Genomic DNA, 25890 nt, shown 5'->3' on the forward strand with positions numbered 1-25890 from the left:
TTAGCTGGAATCTTCACTATTCTGAGTGTGGTTCCCAGACCAGTAGCCCTCAGCATCACCCAGGAGCTTGTTAGAAATGTAGAGTCTCAGAACCAGCCCATGACCTGCTCACATCAAATCTGCATTTTACATTCAAGAGCTGCCCAGATGGTTTATAGGCACATCAATATGGGAGAAGCACTTCTGTAAGCCTTGAGGCCTTTCGACTCCATCTTCCAGGCATTCATACTTGCATGATTGTAAGATCCCTCTAGCTGTGATATTGATATTGAAGTACCTGAGAGTGAATGTCCCCTTAAATTCTGTGCCCTAAATACTTTCCTTGCCTCCCTAGGGTCCCGGCCCTGGTAAGGACAATGGACAATAGAAGGCAAGACTACAGGATGGTTTCTGTCCTCCTAGCCTGGCCAAACCTACCTCCCACCAAAACAGGCTTATCTTCAAAAGCTTTCAGGGTTTATTTTCATTAAGCCTCCTAAAGGTTAACCCTTGGGGTGTATTTTGAAGCCATTTTTCTAGAGACTTTTTTTCATACCAGAGCTGGACATCATGTTTGTCTGCTATCCGTTATGTCATCATCTGTTCCTGTATCGGTTCCAGTCTTCCGTACCTGCTCCACCTCTAGAGGCATTTCCAATCCCATGGGTGTGATGTCAGCTTCCAGACCAGCACGCAGAAAGCAGCTCTGAGCGTGAGCAGAATAAGGCCCCTTAATTAGGCAAGAAAGGGACTCTGGACCAGCTGTGCACACTCTGAGGGAAGACATCGATCAAAGAATGCATCTCTCTCCCGTTCCTTTTATTTATGCGTTGGAAAATCCAATTAAAGCAGAGCCTGGCACTCTCCTAATTTTTCAGCCACTTAACACGTACAACAGAGTTGCTGGCCATGAATTTAAATACTTGCACACACTCTCATGCATGCACACAAAATAAACACACACATCCTTTTTCTTCCTTATCAGCGTCAAGGACTTGGGGACTTGGGGTGTACCTGTGGCCCCTGTAGCCAAAAAGATGATGGAAATTGGTTAGAAAATGTCTGATAGTTGCCTTCATTAACTTCTTGTGCCTTTTCCCTTGCCTCTGATGATCGTATGTCATTTACATGCCTTTCCTTACTCATTTTGGCTTGTCCTTGGGGTTGGTTCACTCAGATTATGCTGATGTGAGCAAACTGAATATTTTTGCCTTGCTGTTCCATTGGCTTAAGGTTGGACTGATAGTTTGTAGTTCAACCTTCCCTTTCTTAGCAGACCCTTGATAATGTATGGCTCCAGGAAAGACACCCATGCAAATTACTGCAATGATCCAGCTTGGACAAAAATGGAGCCTGGGCATTTCTTGGCCTCAATCTCACTGAACTACTCATGACTGCAAATGTCCCTTGCCAGGTCAACTGCTCTGCCACGTGGGTGAAGGTGGTGGAACTCAGCACATACCTGTGCACCAGACACCCAAGGGTATTTCTCCACAGCTAGAGCCAAATGGATGCTTTATCAGTCCTCCCAGCATACCTGATAGAGTTCACTATTTTGTTAAAATAATTTTTCTAATGGGGTTTATCTAAGGGCATAGTGGTTAGGAATTGGGGCTCTACAACCAGCCAACTTCAGCATGAATGCCAACTGTGTGACCTCGAATACATTTCCTAACCTTCTCTATGACTTAGTTTCTTCATATTTGAAAATGAGGATAATGACAATACCTGCCTCAAAGGGCCATCCTGTGTGAAGATTATATAAGAGAGCACATGAAGGCGTCAGCAGATTGCCCAGTACATGGCAGCATGAATAAATGTCAGCCATAATGCCTATTGCTTATTATGAGCAAGGCTTCACTTTAGCTAATCCATATATGTTCTACCCTTGCAGCTCAACTGGAAACAACCTTTTTATGTGGATAATAATTATAATATATTGATTGTGCTAGCATAACCAATAACCAATTGACAAATTATGTAAATGATACAATTATTTTTCTTAAACAGTATCCATATATGGTATCAACTCTCTGCTTCTCCTCTGGAGAATCACCTCTTTCCTTCCATGTGGTCCTGCTGTCTATCCTAGCAACCAACCCTGTCCCCATGCTGTGCTCTCACCATCTGAGTGAGCACATGACCAAAGCAAGCCAACATGAGTCTTTTCCCTGAGCGATTTGCAGATCCTGGGAAAGAAGAGTTCCTCTTCCTCTGGGACTGAGGGCCGTGAGGAAAACACAGCTAGAGATGCTAGTTGGCTACCCTGAACATTGGAACCTTAGAATATTGGAAGAAACTACAGAATGATGCCAAGGCATAGAGCTGAAAGACAGCAGAAGAAAGAGGAAAATCTAACAATGCTTGATTGATGAGCCCCTGGACCATGGCCTAACTAGAAACAACTCCATCTCTAGATTTCCCACATTTGTGAGCAAGTAAAATTCCTCTTTGCTTAAGGAAGTTGGTGCCATCTTTCTGTCTCTTACAACCAGAGGAGCCCTGAATGAGCCACTTTTAACTATGTGAGTCGCATGGCTATTAAAGCAAGGCCAGCCAAAAGAAAAGAATTTACATTCAATGAGTTAGCATTATGTGAAAGTAATAAGTTTTTTTTACAAGATTTATTTATTTATTTATTTATGATAGACATATTGAGAGAGAGAGGCAGAGACACAGGAGAGGGAGAAGCAGGTTCCACGCTGGGAGCCCGATGCAGGACTGATCCCGGGACTCCAGGATCGTGCCCTGGGCCAAAGGCAGGCACTAAACTGCTGAGCCACCCAGGGATACCCAGTTATTTTTTTTTTTAATTCTATCATTTGGATCCTTAATTTGAATTGAGGACGTTTTACTAAAAGGAATTCTTTATATTTTATTATTTTAGGCGGTCATAAGTAGAGATTTAAGTAGAAAGGCTAGATAATTTTTTAATAAACACAATGGTAAATATGCAAGATAAAATTGAGTTGGATTTGTTGTCCATCTATCTCTAAAAAGTCAAATATTATATTTGGAAATATATATATTTACACACACACACATATATGAGCATCTATGTGCCTATATCGAGAGACAGAGGACATGTGAATTTATTGAGTCCCTACTATGTGCTAGGTATTATTCCAGTGTGTTGTGTGTGTTGTTTCGTTGAGTCCTTACAACTTCCCTAGGAGGTAAGCATTGTGATCCTTGTATCATACATACGAAAACTGAGACACAAAGAGGTTATGTAATTTTTCCAAGGTCACATAGCTGCTAGGTGACAGAGCATGGACTTAAACCCCAGATCTCTAGTTCCAAAGCCCAGAATATCTTTCCATTACACCACACTGGCTACCTCAGAAACAATTGGCATTGTCACTGCCACTTTCCTGGTGTCCAGAATGAATGAATGTGATTATGTAAGTGCACTTTACAACGCTGGTCTCCAACACTGTGCTCTCATTCACAAAGTTAAAACACAAAGCCACACATTACCTAATCTCAGGGCACAGCTGCTTGGAATGCCAGCATCTATAGCAAAAGCCACAGGGGAGAAGACCCCAGCTGGGAAACCATCAGGACTCACCTGCAGCCACTTTTATGCCCTTCAGTGATTTGCAGACTTATTCTAAAATAGATGGGGAATCCCTATAGATGGGAGAGTACCCATGCTATTGGATTTGAAAATAAGTGGCTCAAATATAAGCATATTATTTAAAAATTGTGAGGCAAAGTATCTTTTAAAAATGATAAGATAAAAAAAAATAAGATCGGGGTGCCTGGTGGCTCAGTCAGTTAAGTGTCGGCCTTTGGCTCAGGTTATGATCCTGGGGTCCTGGGAGCCAGCCCCACATTGGTCTCCCTGTTCAGCGAGGAGCCTGCTTCTCCCTCTTCCTCTGCCCCTGCCCCCTGCTTGTGCTGTCACTCTCTGTCAAATAAATAAATAAGATCTTTTTAAAAATGATAAGATCATCAAATACATTAGAACATCAGATATTTGATGATGTTAAGGCATGATGGTATATGTTTATATTAAAAACAAGATTCCTTATTTGTAGAGTCATAGTAAATTATTTAGAGATGAAATGACTCATCTGGGAGTACAGAGAGAGAGAAATGAAACAAGACTGGCCATGTGATGATAACGGTTGGAGCCAAGTGATGGGACCAGGGGTTTCTCATACTATCCTCTCAACTTTCTTGTTTGAATTCTTCCTTAAGAAAAGAAGAAAAGAAATATGGACATAAGAATCTAGCTTATAGGGGACACCTGGGTGAGTCAGCAGTTGAGTGTCTGCCTTCTGCTCAGAGCGTGATCCCAGGGTTCTGGAATCAAGTCCCGCATCAGGCTTCCTGCAGGAAGCCTGCTTCTCCCTCTGCCTATGTCTCTATCTCTCCTCTGTGTCTCTCATGAAAAAATAAATAAAATCTTTAAAAAAAAAAAAAAGAATCTATAGCTTGTAAAAGGTAGTAGTGGTTTGCCTCTGGAGAGGGGGCTATGGGGGTAGAAGCAAGACTCAGGTATGGGGAGAGGTGAGATTATGGACCCCTGTTCTCCTGAAAGCCCTATAGTATCGTTGCCTTTTTCCCATTATATAAATATATTCATTTGAGAAAAATTAAAATTAAATTCTAAAAAAAAAAAGTCAATAAAGAAAGAGTCCATGGGGTCAACCAGGTTCCCCCCTGTTCCACGGCAGATATCACTAATCAGCTGCTACCTAATCTCCCACCAAGCTCTCTCCAGGAGCCTCTGGAATCTTCAAAGCAGCCTGTCCCAGGACTAAACCTTACACAACATGTACCTGCCTCATGCTTTGCCTGTAATTTATTCTCACAATTTAGGCAGGCTCATAGCTACCCAGGATGCTTGTTCTCCATTACCCCAGGTCAACCTAGATACCCTACCAGAAACGCTAAGGCTAACAGAATCTCCCACACGAGCCTTCAAAGTGAGTCTTCGTGCCTGACTTGCCCTCCACCAGCCTGAACCATTGCTTCCACTTCTGTTGGAGTTCCTGCTGAGCCCAAACTACCAGGCCTCCTTCAGTCGCTGGCAAGAACATTTTCCTCTGAAGTGCTTTACTGCAGCTCTCAGAACTCGATGAGTGCTAACAGATCCCAGTCCTGTGCAAAAGTAAAACAGTAGAATTATATTTGGGTCGAGTTCTTATGTGTGAGGGCCTTTTCTACATTTGGGCAGAAGTTGGAGTACCAGTCAGGTCTTTCCTGGCGGGCTCACAATTCTCCTGAGGCAAGTAACTGCATTGGCATCAATGAAGGTAACGGGCTCATTCCTTCTGTGAGAAATATTGCTGTGAACCAGTCCTCATTCCTTCTGTGAGAAAACTTGGGTATGGTTTAATAGGCCTCAGTCCTGGGCACCCCAATCCTCTCAACTCCCTGCCTTATTCAAGTACTGGACTCCTCTGCCAACCCCGTACTCTTATCTTTCACACTAAACCCCCCAAAAATAGTCATTCTTCAGTTCTTTCACTTGAGACACTGAAAGGAGGAGGAGGAATTACTATGCGCTAGTTTTCTCTACAGCCAGGCACCGTGCTAGAAGCTTCCTAATTCATCCTAACCACAAATCCTATGAATCAGATTTTACAGATAAAAACACTTGGGCTTGGATAGCTTGGGATTCTTGTCCTTGCCACAGAGCAAGAAAGTGCAAAACAGCATTCAATTCTAGATCTTTCTGAATTCAAAAGCCTTTGTTCTTCCCCATCCAGATGCTCCAAAGAAATCTACGCTTAAGACAGCCCCTCACCGGTACCAAGCCCAGAGCCACAGTTTGGAGTCAGCACATATGCCCACCTGGAAATGTTCACCACTTAGAAATAAGTTTAGGGGAGATGTTGGAACCCATGAACTCAGCCACTTCCCAAATCACAAATTACAAAGGAGGTAAATCTCCATAGGTAAAAAGCAATTACTATATAGTTCCCAGGATCTGTGTTATGCTTATTCACATTCACATTCCTCAGGGTCTTCACATAGACTTTGGCCAGGACCTTCGTGTGTGCTCCGTGGCCTGGGAAAAGCTGGTGTTTTTATGGTCTTACTTAAAGAAGAAACAGCAGAGCAAAGAAATAAAAAATCCAACCAGAAGCCAATTATATAAATAACAGAGTTTGACTTGTCATTCAAATATGGCACTAAATGTTTAACCCAGGCCTCTGGCTCATCTTGACACTGTCTAGCCTATTGAGGCCCAAGACCTAAGGTTGACATCCATTTCCAGCCTAAGTCCCAACCCACACCTCCAGGTAGTGCCACTCCCATATTCCATAATGACAGGGCTAGCCTCTGCAGCTACACAGCCCACATTCTCCAAAGCCAGACTGGCACCAGCTTGCAACAACTCTCTAAGTAACTGATGGAGCATGCAGGTAAAAGATCAGTAAAAAATATAGACAATTTGAAACCTGATTAACCAACCTGACCTAATGGGTGTATTTAAAACCATCTGGAGAATACACATTCTTTTTAAGAGCATATGAAACATTAATAAAATAAACCATCAAATGGACCAAAAGAAGTCTCAACAGATTTCGAAAGATTGAAATAAAAGTATTTTCTTTGATCACGGTAGCATCAAGTAAGAAATAAGTATCAGACAGAGAAATAGAGAATCACCAAATACTTGGAGATTAAGCAATATACTTTTGAAGAACTCATAGATCATCAAAGAAATCAAAATGGAAATTTAAAAACATTTTGAGTCAAGTGAAAATACAGCATATCAAAACCATTGGAAAGCTGCTAGAGCAGTGCTTAAAGTCATATTTATAGACTTAAGTGCATATATTAAAACATAAATGAGTATATTAAGCATCTGCATAAATTTTAAGAGAAGAAACACTGAATCTCCATCTTGGGGCACCTGGGTGGCTCAGCAGTTGAGCGTCTGCCTTCAGCTCAGGGTGTGATCCTGGTCCAGGAATGGAGTTCTGCATCAGGCTTCCTGAAGAGAGCCTGCTTCTCCCTCTTCCTATGTCTCTGCCTCTCTCTGTGTGTCTCTCATGAATAAATAAATAAAAATCTTTAAAAAAAATAAGTTTCCATCTTAAGAAACTTGAAGGAAAACCAGCAAATTAAATCCCAAGATAAATAGAAGGAAAGCTATGATAAAGGTAAGTGCATAAATCAATGATAAAATAAATATGCAATAGAGAAAAATCAACAAACCAAAAACCTGGTATTCTGTAAAGATTAATAAAATTCATAAACACCTAGCAAGACTGATTTTTAAAAAGAGAGAAAGCACACGTAATCAGTTCCAAGGATTAAAAAGAGGATATCCCCAGAAATCCTACAGATATTTAACAGATAATAAGACGATATTATGAAGAACCTTATAACAATAAATTTGAAAATATAGTGAAATAAACAAATTTCAGGAAACACAATTTACCAAAACAGACATAAGAATAATAGAAAATTTGAATATTCTCACATCTATTCAAGACATAAATCCATAAAGACTCTCCACAAAACAAATCACAGGCTCAAAGGGCTTCAATTGTGAATTCTTCACAAAACTTTCCTGACGAAAAAAAGACTTTTCCCAACTTTTTGTTGAAGATCATAATATTGGTATCAGAACCTGGCATAAGAAAACTACAGATGCAGAAATCCTAAGCAAGATATTAATGAATCATATCTAACAGTAGATAAAAAAGATATCAGATCATGACCTAATGGGATTTACTCTAGGAATGCAAAGTTGATTTAACATTCTAAAATAAAGTAATTAATCATATGAACAGAATAAATGAGAAATAAATATGCTCATCTCAAATATACTCATAGACACAGCATTTGATAAAATTTGATAACTTCATGATTTAAAGAAAATAAAAAGCTCTCAGCAAACTAGAAATAGCAGAGAAAGTCCTTAATCTGATCAAGGATATCTGCAAAACTCTACAACCAACACTCTTGTAGTCCTTCTATTCAATATTATACCTAGAGCTCTTACCTAGTATAATAAGGTAAGAAAAAGAATTAAGTGGTAAAATGATTGAAAAAGAAAAAGGAAAACATCAGTATTCAGAGGACTTGATTAAGTATACAGAAAGAGTCCAAATGAAACTACAAACTGTTAATTTAGCAAGGTTGTTGGATACAAAATATAATTGTATGTATATGTACACTAAAAACGATTAGAAATAAATTTTTAAAATGCCAGATACAAAGCACCAAAAATCATGAAATACTTAGGAATAAAATCTAACCAAAGATGTGTAAGATCTATACACCAAAAATTACAAAGCATTGATGAAACTACTGAAAGATTGAAATAGACTAAGGGATAGAACATTTTCATGGATTAGAAGACTCAATATCATTAGAATGTTGATTTTTCCTAATGGACTTGTAAATCCAATGTGATCCCAATCAAAATCCCAGTAGGCTTTTTGTGGAAACTAACAGGTTAATTTTAAAATGTATATGAAAATTCAAAGGACAAGCCATGGAAATCTTAAAGATCAAATCTGGAAGACTGTAATTGGATAACAAAAGCAGTAAAGATAGTAATGGAAACACAGGCATCAAGAAATGGGCCAATGGAAAAAATAGAGAACCCAAAAATAGACCTATGCATACACAGTCATCTGATTTACAATGATGATACATTATAATTCAGTGAGGAATCTTTTTAATAAATGATGCTGGGTCAAATGGATCTGCATATCGAAAAATGAATTCTGATACCTTGTCTCACATTATGTACAAAAATTGATTCAATACAGATCATAGATCTAAACGTGAAGGTCAAAATAATTATGCTTCTAGAAGAAAACATGAGAGAATATTATCATAACTTGGGGTGGGCAAAGATTTCTTAAACAGAACACAAAAAACATGACTTAAAAAGTTTGAAAAATGAACTTTCTTAATATAAAGACATTTTGTTTATCATAACCCAACATTAAAAGACTATATAGACTTGGGGATACCTGGATGTCTCGGTGGTTGAGTGTCTGTCTTTGGCTCAGGGTGTGATCCCAGAGTCCTGGAATCGAGTCCCACATCAGGGCCCTGCAGGGAGCCTGCTTCTCCCTCTGCCTATGTCTTTGCCTTTGTCTCTGTGTCTCTCATGAACAAATAAATAGAATCTTTAAAATAAATAAATAAATAAATAAATAAATAAATAAATAAATAAATAACTATAGACTTAAAGAAAATTATTTATAATTCACAAATCTGACAAATGACTAATACCCAGAATATATAAAGAGCTCCTACAAATCAATAAGGAAAATGACAACCCCGTGTTTTGTAAAAGTGAGCAAAAACCTTGAGCTTTACAAAAGGAAGCCAAGTGGCCAATAAGGATATAAAAGTTGCTCAACATTACTAGTCTTCAGAGAAATGCAAATGAAAACCACAATGAGATATCAGTACAAAACCATCAACAGAACTAAAATTAGAAGGGCTTACAATACCAAGTGTTGATGAAGATATGGAATATTTTTGACAGGTGTAGTGTATTTTATTTAGTACAATCGCTTTGGAAAACTGTTTAGCAGTATCTACCAAATCTAAACATATGCCTGTGCTATGACCCAACAATTCCACTCTTGGGTATATTAACAAAGAGAAAAGATACATGTGTCCACCCAAAAATATATACAAGAGTGGCACCTGGCTGGCTCAGTTGCTGAAGCATATGACTCATGATCTTAGAGTTGTGGGCTCAAGCCCCACATTGATTACTTCAAAATAAAACCAAAGCATATATATATATATATATATATATATATATATATATATATATATTCTTAGCACACTTTAACATGTAATAGCCCCAAACTTTAAAAACCCAAATTTTCATAAGTAACAAAATAGTTAAATAAATCATGGTATACTCATAAAATGGAATATTCCACAACAAAAACAAAAACAAAACAAAACACGCGCACACACACACACACACACACACACACACACAAAAGACGACAAAGAAACAAACATAGGGACACCTTGGTCACTCAGTTGGTTAAGTGACCAGTTGTCAGTTTTAGCTCAGGTCAGGAGATCAAGTCCCACATCTCTGCTTGAGATTTTTTCTCCCTCACTCACTCCCCTCTCTGTTTCTCTCCCGGGTTCACACACGAGCACTTTCTTTGTCTCAATAGCTAATATAAATAAATAAAATATTTTTTAAAAAAAACAAGCCAAGAAAACAATAATTCTACATTCAACAACATGGATGATTCTCACAGATATATTGAGTGAGAAAAGCCAAACCTCAAAGAGTACATGGCATTTGATTCCAGGTATACAAAACTTAAGAACAGGCAAAACTAATGTACGGTGAAGGATGCAGAATAGTGGTTATCTTTGGTGGGAATATTTATGGTGAGGGAGGTGAGGGACCATTATGGAGTGCTAGAAATATTACAAATCTTGAATTGAGTGGTGATCCCACATCAAAATTCATTAAGCAAGCTGTATACTTCAGATTGAGAACTTTGCTGTTTGTAAGTTCTAAGCAGTCTAAAGAATGTCTTATGTCTTGACTACTAGAAATTAAAAGGATTGACGTTTTCTTCCACAAATTTGTCTCTACTGTTGGCTTGGTTGCACAGCTATTGCCCAGAGTCAAGAAGATACTTGAAAATATGCTATTTATCAAGAGTGTTACGGACTGCCTCATACAAAACTGGTGTATCAAATGGAATCTTTGTCCTTGAAATGTATAGTTTGTTTGTGAACACGGATTATATTCATTTCCAGTTTTCCACTTGGCTTTCTTCACAGAGCTTCTGTTTCACTTTATCAGAGGAGACCAATTATATGGTTCTAGGAATCCAAATCTCCAAGGATTCCCTTATGTAATAAAAGCACCCTTAAAAGAACTGCTCGATCCTCCTATGGTGGCTTAAACCCCTGTAGAAGTTTTATTCTTGGTTCTTTTTATTATTTATTCTTTTTTGTGAAAGGTAGCTGTGTCTCAAAACAGCAACCTTTCTTGCAGACTAAGAGAGAGGAGTAGATAGGATTGTATGTGTGTGTCCTATGAGTGTGTGCACATAAACTCATAGAGTTCTGGATACAATTATACACTTCTTCCTAAAAAGATACTGAAAGTTACCTTTTGCTTCTCTTAGGAGCATAATGAGTGTCAGAGGAATATAGCAGGCACCCGTGTTGCTAAAAAGAAACAGATTTTATATGAAGATATAGATTTTATATACAACCTGACATTTGAAGACAGATACTTTTGCCAATGATATGGTTAAAAAAAATAACATGATTGTTTGGTTTGGGGTGTCAGATATTCAACTAGAAATTGGTCAAGCAAAATCAAGGCCTGGGGAGGTACTGCTGTGGTTCATGGAGCCAGGGAGGGCTGCAGGGATCAGAGCTGATCTGGGCATCGACAGAGGAAAGCCAGGCACCAGAACACTTTCTGTTATCTCTCTGGGTCTGTATGCTGTTGGCTATTTTCTCTCCTGCCAAGGGGCCTTCTTTGTTATAGAGAGCGTGGTCACTGTATACAAAAACACCCTCACTGCCAGAACCGTGTTCTAACTCTGTGGGGAAGACTTCCGATTGACCCAGTGGGGACATGGGACAATCCTGCCCCAGTTGCTATGGCTCACAGAACAGGCATGGGCAGACCAAAGTAATAACAGTCCCTGACAGATGAGTTCTGAACCCCAGAAAGGCTTCACAGCCTAAATCAGCTTTAACACCCCATTTATTCACTTCTTCACACATCCCAGACCATGTCATCTTCTTCGCTTTCATAAAGTGTCAGCTTTCCATTTTTTAGCCTCTGCCTGAGACCTTTCCCACAGCCTGTCAACACTCTGAGCCAGTCCCAGACCCTGATCTCCCCCAGCACGTATACAGGAAAGCTTGGACAACCTAAGAGATTGACAGGAGAAAAGACCATATAAAAACATTACTGATTTTGAAAATAAGTAGCTTGCACATACTTCAGATTTCTTATATCTTGATTCATTTTAACGTCCATAAATAGCATTGGTCAGCTCTCCATGGGCACATCCTTACACATGCACTTGCTACTCCCACAAGGCAGAGCAATCACTGGCTGTCTAGGTTTACACAACTTCAAGAACGAAGATCCACAGGGAGTATCTTAAGGAAGCTGTCTGGGTGAGGAATCTGGCATCTGGGAGCCAGAAGTTAGAGATTCTAGCCTCACATGATTGGCTGGGTGATCCTGAGTGATTTGCTGCATCTCACTGGGTCCATTTGCTCATCAGTAAAATGAGGACATGGGACTGAATCCGGGATTGGCAACTACAGCCCCCCAGCCAAATCCAGTCCACTGCTTCTTTTTATAAAAAACATTTTATGGAATACAGGCATGCTTAACCCTTTTAAGTGTTCTCTGTGGCTGTTTCACTGCTGCTTCAGCAACAGTCTATTGCAATGGAGTCTATCGAGGTCTGCAAAGTCTAAAATAGTTACTATTTGGCCCTTTCCAGAAAGTTTGCTAGATTCTGATCTTAAAAAGTCCTCACAAATAAGATAAAAAATTAAAAAATTTAAAAATGCCCACAAAACCATTTCCCTTTGAAAATATTTCAAGGGCAAGTAGTTTTTACCCGAATTATGCAGGTAATTGTCCCACCTCTCATTTTCTTTGCCAGAAAGATTGCTGTTTACCCAAGCCACATAGACCTATGTCTTCACAGGTAGAGACTAGCAGGAAATGTATCAGTCAACTGCATTTAGTCAAAATAATTGTCCGCTTATTTTTCCCTCGAGCGGTGGCAACTGTGATATGGAAAATTCGAACACTCGTCTCAGGGCTCTTCACCCATGTCTCTTTGGTGGCAAAAATAGACAAGGATTAGGAAGATAAGAATGTCTGTTCAGGTCAAGGTGATGTAGAGTCGTGAACATTACTGAACTCTACGCAGGTGGCGATGGCTGGTAAAACAAACAAGGAAATCTACTGGTGAGGGGCAGGTTTGAATGTTCTATTTGCCTATCAAAATAACAACAGTTGCTGAAAATGCCATTTGATTTTATATTGGGTAGGGCCGCAAAACTGCACTAATAAAACACTACCCACATTTTTCCATTTCCCCCTTTGTTGATGCATAAAAACGTGAAAAACACCAATGTGTCCATCCTGGGAAGCCTCCACCTCTCAAAGATTGCTTTTATAACATCATGCTGATGCAGCAGAAAAATCAGAAGAGAGTGAGCAGGGGACCCTCTACACACACACACACACACACATGCACATGCACACGTGCACACACACACACACACACACACCTCTGACAAAAAAAAAAGGAATCCAAAAGCAATAACCAATTCCAAAATGCCAGGAAGCAGGGTTATAAATTTAACACACACAGCTCCCTCTTCAAATTCCCAGTCCGTTTATCAAATTTTAAAAACGAAATGACAAGTTAAGATTATTAGTCAAAATATATAAATAAATCACCTTACATCTGTTATTTCCAAGGTCTGTGAATGATTTCACAGCGGTTAGTTGTAATAAGCGAACACAGAGGCAACCTGGCTGGGCCCGGGAGCAGAGCTGGCTCAGGTAGAGCTGGCCGCCCGCCAGGCCTCAGACAGCGCAATTAGGCGGGAGGCAGGCCCGGGCCCGGGCTGCACAGAGAGGCCTTCCCGAAGCCGTTCGCTGAGACTTCGGCCACCGGCAGCCCTGACATCTCACCCACCGCCTGCTCTACGGTCCGCTACACATAATTCCGTTGTTTGGAGAAAGACCTTTTTTTAGAAGTCTCTGAAAAGCGAGGATTAAGTCAACTCATCATAAATTCCTCCCGCTAAGGCACCAACTCACGGAAAACTTTTTTTTTTTTTTTAAATATAGTTTGTCAAATGCTTTGGGTTTGAACGAAATGCCAGGATGTGGGAGTCATAAATTATGTGGTGGAGCGGGAGGCCTCACAGAGCATGAGGGATGCTGGAGTTCTGTGTTCAGGATGAATTGCTGGACGATTCTCTATCTTCGAGATCGGTTCTGTTCTTTGCCTGTTTAGATTTATACAACAGCCGATGTTAACAGCCCTTCTGTGGCCGCCAAATGCCAAGTGTAAACAGAAAGACAAGGGGGAAAAATGTTCTTTGGGCCTATTCGCCTCGGCTGGCCCAGATCCACGTCTGCCACGCAGGCCTCCCCCTGCCCTCCTGGCATCATTCCGCCACTGCTGTTAATGGTATTATTGGTGTTGGACCAAAGCCAGCTGTCTTCCTTTTCAAACCAATTTGTCCGATAGCGTGGATTACTGTGTTAGGTAATCTGTCACTTCTCAAAAAGACCAACCTTTAATGCCCCTCCTATGCACGGTGCTCTCTGAGTATTTGAAGGCACCGCGATAGCATCCCATGCCCTGCTTACTTGCCTCAGAGTAAACCACCCTCACGTGGCACCGTCCCAGCTAAACAACAAAAGCATTTTAAAATATAAAGCTACACAAACCTAACTCTCTTGGATTATTTATGCAGTACTCCTAGACAGTAAAAGCAGATCTACACCTGCCAAGGAAAAAAAATGACCCCATAAAGCGCCTAAAAATCATCTGTGACTTGATCTCATGAGTAGTTCCTGTGCTGAACCCGAGAAGTCAGCGTTCTCCAGGCAATTTCCTCAGTTCTCTACTTCACTTTGTCAGCACAGATTGGGAATAAGAGGGGTTTTATTCCTTTTTTTAGGAACATTTCCAGCATGTCCTCCATAGAAAATATGGATTATTTTCAAGAAGGATATTCACTGCTTGGAAGGCTGAGTGCCTGTCTCAGGTTTCTCTGAGAAGGTTTCTCTAACTCAAGAGATGCTACCAGAAGTCATGGTCATATTTCCTATGTGCGGGTGTCCGTTTGAAATTGCATTTCTATGCATGCAACAGAAATCTGACTCTACCAACTTAATCAAATGATAATTAGGGCAAATGATAATTAGCCACCTTGTGGCTTAGCGGTTTAGCGCCGCCTTCAGCCCAAGGCATGATCCTGGAGTCCCGGGATCGAGCCCCACGTTGGGCTCCCGGCATGGAGCCTGCTTCTCCCTCTGCCTGTGTCTCTGCCTCTCTCTCTGTGTCTCTAATAAATAAATAAATAAAGTCTTTTTTAAAAATTATAATTATTTCCCAAACATAATAAGAAGTCCTGGAGTGACTGATCTGGGCAAGTGTAGGAATTCCTCAGCATGAGCCAGGTCCCCAACTTGCTCACCTCATCCACATGCTTCTTACCATGGTCCCCAGATGGCAGTCTACCCCCAGGCTCCTGTTCTAGACAGAAAGGGGAATGGAAGAAAGTGACACCAGCCTACAGCAGAAAAGCAAAATCTTTCCTTCCAATCTCCAGCAAATTTCTACTAATCATCTCACTGGGGAGGTAGGGACACTTTGCAGCTGGGTACATCACCTCCCCAAATAGGGTTAGGGAAGACAGAAGGAAGGGGGATGCTGGGAGGGTGTCCAGCAGAGTTTACCACAGTGCATTCCTAGTTACCGATCTCTCCCCAGAGGAGAGGGCCACTTCCGTGAAGCAGGCTGTCTTCCCCAAGACTCCGGCAAGTACCTGAGGCATTCACTCCCTAAGAGGCATCATTTTGACCTAAATTCCTAGGGGGTTAAATCCTGACTTACATCATGCCTTGAGCAGAATGAGCAACAATGGGATCCAGGTGTGAATTCTGCAAGCAAGTAGTTTCAAGGTTTCTTCAAGACTAGCCATAAAAACAGGAACCGAACATGTAGTTATTAAATAACAACACCACCACAAACCTCTTCGTAACACCCTTCACTGTCTCATTAGAGTTATCAGAGGACACGATCCTGTGGAGAAGGACAACCTCCTGGCCCAGCATATGGCAAAAAGTCGTCCCTATTGAATCAAAAAGGCAAAGGGGAAGGGAAGAAGGGAAGAGAGAAGACGCACACTCTGCTTACAATACAAAGTAAGGGGGTGATTATTCTCTTTAACAAATGGGTTTCCCTAAACGATTTTTTTTAAAGATTTTATTTATCTATTCATGAGAGACACACAGAGAGAGAGAGAGAGAGGCAGAGACACAGGCAGAGGGAGAAGCAGGCCCCATGCAGGGAGCCCGATGTGGGACTCAATCCCGGGTCTCCAGGATCACGCCCTGGGCCGAAGGTAGTGCCAAACCACTGAGTCACCCAGGCTGCCCTCCTTAAATGATTTTTAAGAGAAGATTCCCAATATCTTTACAGCAGCTCAATCAATATGCTTCTTCACAGGAATGCGTCTAATTGCACAAATGTCACCAGACACTTGTACTTTATAAAGACAGTGGCACAAGCTCGGTGAAACGGCAGTGACCATTAAAGCCACGGAGTGCATACGCAGCGGTTCAGAACCATCTGCTCTCTCCTATTGTTTTATTTTGAAAATGTACGTAACTTTTAAAAGCTCCTCCACTAGGAAACTAAAATAAAAGTTCTGATTTCCTTTTTTTTTTTTTTTTTAAAGTCTATTACTCCCTCTTCTGACTGACTTAAAAGGAGAGTGTGCTGTGTAAAGAGCATATCCAGGTCGGCCGGGAAATACAGAACGGGGACTCATTAATTCATAAAGCCCATTTCCAAATGCAGCAAAAATGGTTTCTACCGTGAAAAAAGAGCACTCTTTTGAGAATATGTAAAAGCTAAAGACGTGTTACTGTGGTCAGAGATGGCATGTGATGTGAGAGAAGATTCTCTTTGGAAATTATGTCCCCAGAGAGCCTCTCTCCGCCTGGCAGCAGGGCCATAGCACTTGATGTTCAAGGCACATGACAAATGCTGTGCTCTTTTCCCCAACATCACTCCTTGATAATAAGTGGAAGGAATTCCTCCTCTTGATTTTCTAGAACAAACTTCTTAGAGGAAGGCCATGACTTAGACACAGCTGACTTTGTGAAGGAACCATACTTTGTATCTATTACTATGCACAAGAGTATTCCTCATTCTTGGTTTAGTAATAAACCCAACAATTCATAAATAATTCCAACAATCTAATGCATAAATGTTATTTTATTTCCTTTCAGGTTATTATTTTTCTTCCCAGGTTATTTCCCTTCACCCTGCCATCCACACAACCAATTCTTTCTCGGTTACTCCTCTATCATTGTAGGAATTCTGGAGATGAAATCATTTCCACACCATTTGCCCAGAGATATCCCTTGTCTTGTAGGGTGCTTCTACTCACCTCCCTATCTTCCCAAACCCTCAATATGTTTCCTCAAGTTCAGAGGCACATTAAACGTTTTCATATTCATTCACTTATTCATTTGCAATGGGAACCAACTCATCGCCGTTTCCCACATCACCAATAGAAAGATCTCTTTCCAGGGCACCTGGGTGCTCAGTCAGATAAGCATCTGCCTTCAGCCCAGGTCATGATCCCAGGGTCGTAGGATCAAGCCTTGCATTGGGCTCCCTGCTCGGCAGGGAGCCTGCTTCTCCCTCTCCCTCTGCCTCCCTCTACCTCTGCCTGCCACTCCCCCTGGTTGTGTGCTCTCTCTCTCTCTCTCTCTCTCTCAAATAAATAAACAAATCATAAAAAAATATATCTCTTTCAAAAAGATGTCATATCACATACACAAACCATTTCTATTTTCTATTTCCAAATAATAAATGTAGAACAAAACAACTAAAACCAAACGACCCTGAGATGAAAAACAAGTTGGTAACATCAATTTAATTACTATCTTGGAACTGAAGGCCCATGATAATCCTTAACAGTTGCAATTTTTTTCCTGATAGTTCTATTTGGAGCACTACGAAAACACTTCAATTTTGTATTATTGTAAGGCCAAAATTGCATTGACAAATGAAAACAAAGCGTTAGCTTGAAAATAGAACTTTGCACATCAAGGTGGCTTGCAAAGCAAAACAGACCTATGAGCTGCTACAGCATTTGTACTGTGTATATTACCAAATTTGTGGTGAGAAATGTCAGATGGCTTAGTTCTGGTTAACTCTTCTTGTCCATGTATGTGCGAGAGGTAAATATAATACACATGGTTAGGGCCAGTTCTGCCCTTTTGAAGATAAAAGCACCAAAAAAGAAAATGTTGGCAGTTCTCCGTATACCACCAGGGTGGTTTAATTTGTACCATATTTTGCCACGACAGCGGAAATGGGGACCCCCTGGAGCTATTTGTGATGCATGATGAAGGTGATATTGGGAGAAGAGAAGTGAGCAAAATCTTGCAAAACTGCAGAAGGTTCTGGTCGCCAGGCTGATACAGTATTGTAAATCCATGAAAACCTGTTTCAAAAACAAATTTTCAGAACTATAAAGCAGAATGGTTCTTCCAGCCATGAAAGCTTCCCCCGTACAGGACTGCCATTTGAAATACGAATTCTCCAGGGCCCCTGGCAAAGGGTAGGTCTGTTTAAAGAATGCTTCCAGTATTAACAGCCTATTTTTATGCTTTAAAAAAATCATTAGATAGCCACCAAAGAGGATTTTGATGAAAATACTCTTTAAGAATGTCGTACTTTATTAAAAGCTTTATGGGGAAAAAAAGGAGAGCTCCACCACAAGGCACATGTAATAGATATAAAATGCAGAAATGCCCAAGAGAAAGGGCCACACATTACAACATCCTTGGAAGGAGGGCTTGCCTTCAAGAGATGCTAACCAGGGTGATGTTAGTGCCTCGAATTTATTACCATTAGGGCACTCTGGCAGGAAAAGAAGTGCTAGGACTTGCCTCATACCCTAATGAAAGCTCAGTGTTGTTATGTGTACAAGCCAGACACGTGCAGTGTGTGCAGAGCAGCACCAAATTTGTGCCAACATGGCATCAACGCCTATTTGATGTGGTGTAGTAATGCTGGGCACAGCTTGGGCTCACTGGAATGATGTGCTGAAAAACTGGAAGAACCTATTCCAAAGAATCTCTTTAGGAAACTCTAAAGAGGATGGGTACAGAAATGCAAAGAAGGAAGGATCTTATGGCAACATTTCAGGGAGGCCACATCCCTGGCAGCCCTTCGAGATGGTACAGCTGAGTCAATGATCCAACCAACGATAAACATCCCTCAAAATCCATCAGCTGTCAGATGCACAAGACTGGAGGGGGCTGTAGGAGGTCTCATAGCCCATGTCTGGCCCTGTCAAGCAGGCTCTCAGGAGAGTTGGCAGTGTATCTTCTAGCATTATCTATTACTCACCTGGGGACTGGGTACGTTAGTTACTTTGCTTTGTTTTGTTTTTTAATCTCCTTCACATTTGCTTCCAGGCTCTCTGCATGAAATCTGTAAGAGATAGGACATAGTAAGTATAGTTCTACAAGGCTATCCCAGGAAGGAGCCCTAATGAGATTTCAGAGCTTGGTCTGCAAATATTTCACTGGGATCTTGATGCTCTCGATGTTTTTGTGAGGCAAAAGAGCATCATAGAAAAGACATGGAATTTGGAGTTACACTGGGTTTGAATACTGATTCTCCTCAAGTCCTGAAGAGCTGCAGCCCTTGAATTCTCTTGTCCAGAACCCATCTCACCTCTTCTTTATCATGTCACATTGGTAGATCTCTTTGATGGCTTTTGCAGCCCATAGACCACAGGGACAAGAGAAGGCCCTCACCTTAAGTTCTCTCAGGAGGGACAATTTGCTGTAAGTCAGTAACAGGGAATCAGTTCGTCAAAAACTAATTTGCTCAAAATCAATAGCCAAAGAGCCCAATTATCTGAATTTTTCAAATTCACTGAATTTTCCAAATTTACTAATTAATTAAAACTAGTTTCTTGCAACTATTTGTAGAGTTTAAAGATATTTGTATTGAGCAAAATAATCTTCAATAGCTGTTGAAACAAGACTTTTTCAAAGTTGTAGTTAACTGCTTCATCTTCTCTTCATAACGCATGTTAAGGAATATTCCATTGTTCAAAAGGAAAGAATCACCAGGTTTGGTCTCCTTGTGAATATATTTAATATTAACAAAATATATTTCATCATTAATAACCAAGTTTCATCATTTTACAAGGTAATCTTTTGGTTTATACTGATTTCTTTGTCGTGTTGTTTTATGTAATTTTGTCTTGTTCTGAGTACAAATTGAGACCCTGCCCCTTAGTCTCTAGGGGCAACTGGCTTCATCTCCCCATGCTTTATTTCCCTCAACTGGAAAATGGAAATAATTATAGCCTCTCCTTCACAGGGTTGTTGGAAGGATTAATCTAGTTTATTCATAATATAGAGAGAGTGCTTAGAAGAGCAATTGATACATAGTAAGGCTCAAATAAATGTAAACTACTATAATAACTTTTAAAAAATATTGTATTAAAGCATATCTTTTAATACTTAGGTCACCTTCAATGGATTTTGAAAACTCCTTACATTGATTCATGCTACACTCACCCCCAAACCCAGGAAATGTCGTTCCTTGCCTCTCTTGTACTGTGATAGCACCTTGAACAGACCTCTGTGAAAACATGTGTTCATATCTACATCCCCACTGGACTGTGTGCAGAGACCACTGCCTGTTTGTCACTGTATGCCATGGTGCCACCATGCTTGCCAGCACGGTGCTCAGTACTTGACACTTGGTAAGCTTCCCATAAACCTTTGCCAAATGAACAGGTAAATGATACAAATGGACCTAGCACCTCTTCAGGGATGGGTCCGTAGTGTCGGGGCTCATCCCTTTTGTGTTGGCTCTTACTGCTTTCTGTTTCAAAGGGTGGCCTCTTTGTGAACTCCTGCCCTCATTCTAGAACACACTGTCTTGTGAACAAACAGTTCCCACTTAACACCAACCCCTTCCCTTGGAGCCAAGGAACAGTATTACCTTACCAGGCATTCTCATTCTCAGAGGTGCCTTCCTGAGATGAGGTGTAAATTAATGCCAGCCTGACCACTCTGGGTCATTAAAGACCAGATGGTAATTTTTGCAAGAGGAGCAACTGAACCTTACTGGCCTGGCCCAAGTCCAACCTGGATAATTGCCTCCTGCCTACACAATATCCCCCCTCTCATTTCAGGCACAGAAATGATTTTCATTTCATCCTCTGAAAGCTAGCCAGGAAGGGCTGTGCTGGCTTTTCACCCCATTGCTGTGGAGTGGGCGCAGTGCAGCAAAGCAGTCAGTGTTCCTCTGGGGGATCTGAAAAGTGCTCTAGGGTGAGAAGGGTGGGCAACAGAAATCTAAATGTTTTAATAATATATTTGGAAAAATAAGACTTAGTCATCTTAAGTGAAAACACTTCATCTCCATTGTGTGTGTTTTTTTTTTTTTTAAGCTGCAGGAGGGAGCAGAAAAGAGAAATTCCTAATCTGGATATGAATGATCTTTTATTGGAATTCTAGAAGTATGGCTCATCCTCAGTCTAGGTAGCCCCTGGAGTGGGTCCACTTTTGACCATTAAGGCTACCTAAAACAGTCTCAGGTGAAGTTTGGCTGGAATAAATTCCATTCCTCATTACTATCGGGGGAAGCCGAGGGGTATGGCAAGAACCTGGGATGCTTGTTCAGCGTGCAACTGGGTACATACTAAAAGACCTAATTGGCAGGATGAATGGAAAAGATCAATCTGACCAGGAAACATCCAGGGCCAAGCACCAAGGTCCAGAGCACCCAGAGTTGACGGATTGGCATAAAGATAAACAGACCAAGCACTAGGCATAAACGAGCAAGAGCTGATTGGGAACACCATCCTTAGGTGCCCTGCACGTCCTGACCCTTTTGCACAATCCAGAGCATGCTGGGTTCACTTGAAGGGGGGAGGAAATGTGCTTGAAGTGTTTTACAGTTGTGTATTGGCTTGCCACTCTCAGAAAAACCTGAGGCTCAGAATTCTCTATGCTTCCTTTTGTGTCCTTGGCCCAAGATATAGTTTGTAAGGAATGGACTAACACATATTCTCTCCACGCAGAAAAATGTCATCAGGCCTCGGAGGACCACTGCACAGCTATTGCAGGACCATAGGGGAGCCCTGACTTGCCCACAAACACATTCTCTTCCCCCATGGCCTTGGCTCAAACCTGGCTTGGAGAAGCTATGTCTTGAGTCGAGCTAATACTTAGTAATAAAGCTTCCTGGGAAAGCAAGACTGCCAAAGTTTAAGTGGTGGGTTTTTATGACCAGGATTATGGTCCATTAAGGGACAAGGATGAAAACACAGCTCGTTTCATTTTGATCTCTTGTCTAGGCTGAACTACCATCCTATTTCCAATTAAAGTTCCACAAGAAAAATGCTGATGTTTCTCCTCCAGAAACAAGCTTTTTTGGCACTTTCCCAAAAAACTCACCATGGTCTGAAGCCACAGGCTCACAGCATTGAGATTCTGTGGCTTTGTTTTCTCCAAGAGGATAAAAGGCCTATAAATGACAGAAGTTTTCAACCGCAATTTGCTGCATTCAGAAAGAGAATATATGAAATATATTCTCTCCAAATGCGACATGGGAACAATAGGCCATTTGATAATAGGGACATGAAGGTTCTTCCCACTGATGATCTTCCTGGCTTTGCTTTGTGAAGGGAGACATGGACAACCAGTCATCATGGTGAAGCCACCATGACCATGAAATATAATGAGCCATAGGACCTTAAATTGTCCCATGGCTCAGGAAAAGGGCATGAACAACCTAGTTTCTCCCTTCTCCTCATGCTAGAAAATTCTAACTGCAACTGCCATGCATGGCAAAGAAAAGTTCATTCTATTCTAAACATGGTGTGGTCATTTTGGGGAGCAAGGTGCACAGGCATCTTGAGGACATTCTGGACAAATCTCAATGGGTATGAACATCGGCAAGGAGAAAATTGGAATTTCTATTAAATAACTGAGGCTTGGGTCTTTCCCACCCTTCAGGGGGTGTTGATATAGTAAGCTACTCTTTAGATTTTTCCAGCAATGAGTAAAAAGTAGCTTTGTATAATATACTAAAATAAATTTCAATCTAACCAAAGAAATTTCATATCTACATAAGAAACCTCTCAATGGCTATTTGAAATGAAATAAATAAAAAACCAATAAACTTTTTATAAGAAATATTGAAGAACCATATCAAGAAAGAAATACAATCAGTTGCAAAATAAAGGTATCTTCAGATAAACACGAGAAGGTCCAACTTTTCTCAAGAAAGTTAAGCAATCTTTTTCTGAGAATATTTTGTCAAGCAACAAGATTTTAAGTAAATTTGAATTGAAAAACCAAACAAACCACAAGTCTCAACATTACCTAGCTCATTTATGTCCTGTTATGTCAATGTATATCAGAAAATACATTCACCTGTTTCTAAACGTAAAAAGAAAAATATCCCCCATGGACAACTAGAACCAAATACTTTTAATTAAAAAAAATAATAAGCACAAATACAAATCTCTGCAACAACTATGGCCTGGCCTGAAGCAAATTGTTTTTCTGTCTCTCCCCTTCTGTTTCCATGGCCCATTCCAGAATACACTGTCCAAAATGATTGTTTGGTTTATCTCCAGACAAAAGAGACAGTGAGATACACTATCCATGGGGAAGATTTTCTTTTTTATTTCCCTACCCAAGCTTTAAGATCTTGAGGATGAGGGGGAAAAAAAGAAAGATGTCTGTGAACTGTGGCCTTGGCTTATCCCTTGGCTGGTAAAAATGTTGCTGAGCGGGATTTCCTTCTACCCAAGGCTATTCAGAGAAGGCAGAGTTGGCCCCTTGGATACGCAGAACCTAGAAAGTTGATGCTATTGAAATTTGAATGTGAAATCTGCTTTTATGTTATTGCTTATGGGCAGATAAACTGCCAATGGCCACCAAACACACACACACACACACACACACACACACACACTCACTCCCTCACTCACAATCTTCTTTCAAGCTATTATACCCTAAAGATAACTAAATGCACTGATGGAATTTCCAAGGAGGATCAATATTTGTTAGGAGGATCTTTTAGTCAGCCAGGGCTGCCATAACAAAATACCACAGACCAGGTGGCTTAAATAACAGAACTTCGATTCTCACAGCTCTGGAAGGTAGAAGTTCAAGATCAAGGTGCCAAGGATCAGTGTTTGGTGAGAGCTCTTTCCATGGGTTGCAGGCAGCCACCTTCCAGCTATGTCTTTGCATGATGGAAAGAGAGAGACAGAAAGAGAAATCTCTGGTTTCTCTTCTTATAAGGACACTAATTTTATTAGATCAGGACTCCACCCCCATGACTTCATTTAACCTGAATTACTTCTATAAAGACCTGGTCTCTAAATAGAGTCACTCTAGAGAGTCAGGTCTTCAACATATGAATGGGGAGAGGAGAAACAATTCAGTCCATAGCAAGAGGGGCAATTTTTAAGATATGTAAGTATTGGGGGCACAAGCATCAACCAATTTGAACAGATGCTTGCCAAATCTAATCAGATTGCAGCTGGACTGGTGCATATCAGCAGCACATCAGCCTTACCCTTCAGAGACCTAGAAAAAATAAAAGAAGCAAAAGTCCTCCTCTTGGCCTCCTCTGGGGGATAAATCTTCCACTGTGCTTATAAGAGATGGCTTCCCTTATATAGTACAATTCCAGAAGATGTAAAAATAGGTCTTATCCATTCATGCATGGAAATAAACATGTTGTTTTCATCAATAGAAACATTTTCATTCATCAACCTATTTTTTAAGATTTTATTTATTTATTCATGAAAGAGAGAAAGAGAGAGAGAGAGAGAGGAAGAGACACAGGCAGAGGGAGAAGCCGGCTCCATGCTGGGAGCCCAATGTGGGACTCGATCTCAGGACCCCAGAATCACACCCTGGGCCAAAGGAAGATGTTCAACTGCTGAGCCACCCAGGTGTCCCTCATCAACCTATTAATAGTGTTTACCTGAAAAGAAGGAAATTGTAGAGAACTTTCACTTTATAGACTGTGTTGTTTTACCAGGTACACATATTATTTTGTAATCAGAAAAAAAACCAAATATTTCAACTTTTTTCCACATTTTGTAAATGTAAAAAATCTTACATTTTACATTTATAAATATGCCCACTCTTTAGTCCTTAAAATTCTAAAGGAATGAGCTATTCTACATAAAGGGTTTAGCCTGGAGTTTCCTATTAGAATTCATCTACTGCACAGAGAGTGGATCTGTTCTAAGCATAAGAACAGCCTTTCATTAGCAGAGATTTTTTGTTCCTTGTTCCTAGGTTGTTGTCTTTTAATGTTTTAATGATAAGAATGACAAATTTCTGAATGAGGGACTGAAGTGTGTAAGAAGACAATTCTAATGATATTCGGAAGAGTGGCCTGTCAGGAGGCCCCCACCTCTTACTCTTTACGCATGGTGGTAGCCTCTCACCTCTAAGAAATGAAATCACCTCTTCCCTTTCAATATTTGAAGAAAAGAAGCTTTCTTGTCTCTATGGGATATGCTATATCAACAAGGTAGACAATTAAGATCTAATTTCCACCCAGGTTTCCTGCTTGATGCTTGTATTCATTTCACAACCCTCACACTACTGGATAGTTAACATCCCAACCACTAAATGCTAGAGTCACGTCCTGGACATTGGGATATTTAACTAAAGCTAGACTACTACTCATAGCCTCTAAAACACTCCATTCAATACTGTGCCTCTGGATCACTGCATACTCTAGTCTTTATAACTGAAATGTTCATCTAACCTTTCTTCCTTACCTGATTCATCCTCCCTAACTGAAAAGGCTTCCTCCATTTTCACCCTGCCACACTCCACTTTGAATGTTGCCTTAGGTAGCCAATAGATTCATGTGTAAATAACTGAAAAGCTATCTAATGGGATATTTGAGCCAAAGCCCAAATATGAAGTCTGGAAGTAGGTGAATTCAGCTCTTTCAGCAGCTCAATTTTATTATTGAAAAATCATACTTATTCCTTCCTTCAGCTCAACCATCTTCAGCATTTTGACATTTCTTGCTAATTGCCTCATGGTTGCAAGATGGCTGCTAGAGCTCTAGCATCATGTTTCACATAATT

General features: G+C 40.6%; 1 long non-coding RNA gene across 4 annotated transcripts in view; it reads right to left on the reverse strand.

Moving 5' to 3' along the window:
* LOC140599736 (uncharacterized) overlaps window positions 1-25890 on the reverse strand; it is an 86856-nt gene that overhangs the window by 37200 nt on the left and 23766 nt on the right. For all 4 annotated transcript variants that reach the window (XR_012002720.1, XR_012002716.1, XR_012002717.1 and 1 more), the window contains exon 2: window positions 19134-19217. This is a non-coding gene — a long non-coding RNA (uncharacterized lncRNA). The remainder of the gene's footprint in view (window positions 1-19133; window positions 19218-25890) is intronic.

Source organism: Vulpes vulpes, chromosome 7 (assembly GCF_048418805.1).
Source record: "Vulpes vulpes isolate BD-2025 chromosome 7, VulVul3, whole genome shotgun sequence".
Lineage (NCBI taxonomy): Eukaryota > Metazoa > Chordata > Mammalia > Carnivora > Canidae > Vulpes > Vulpes vulpes.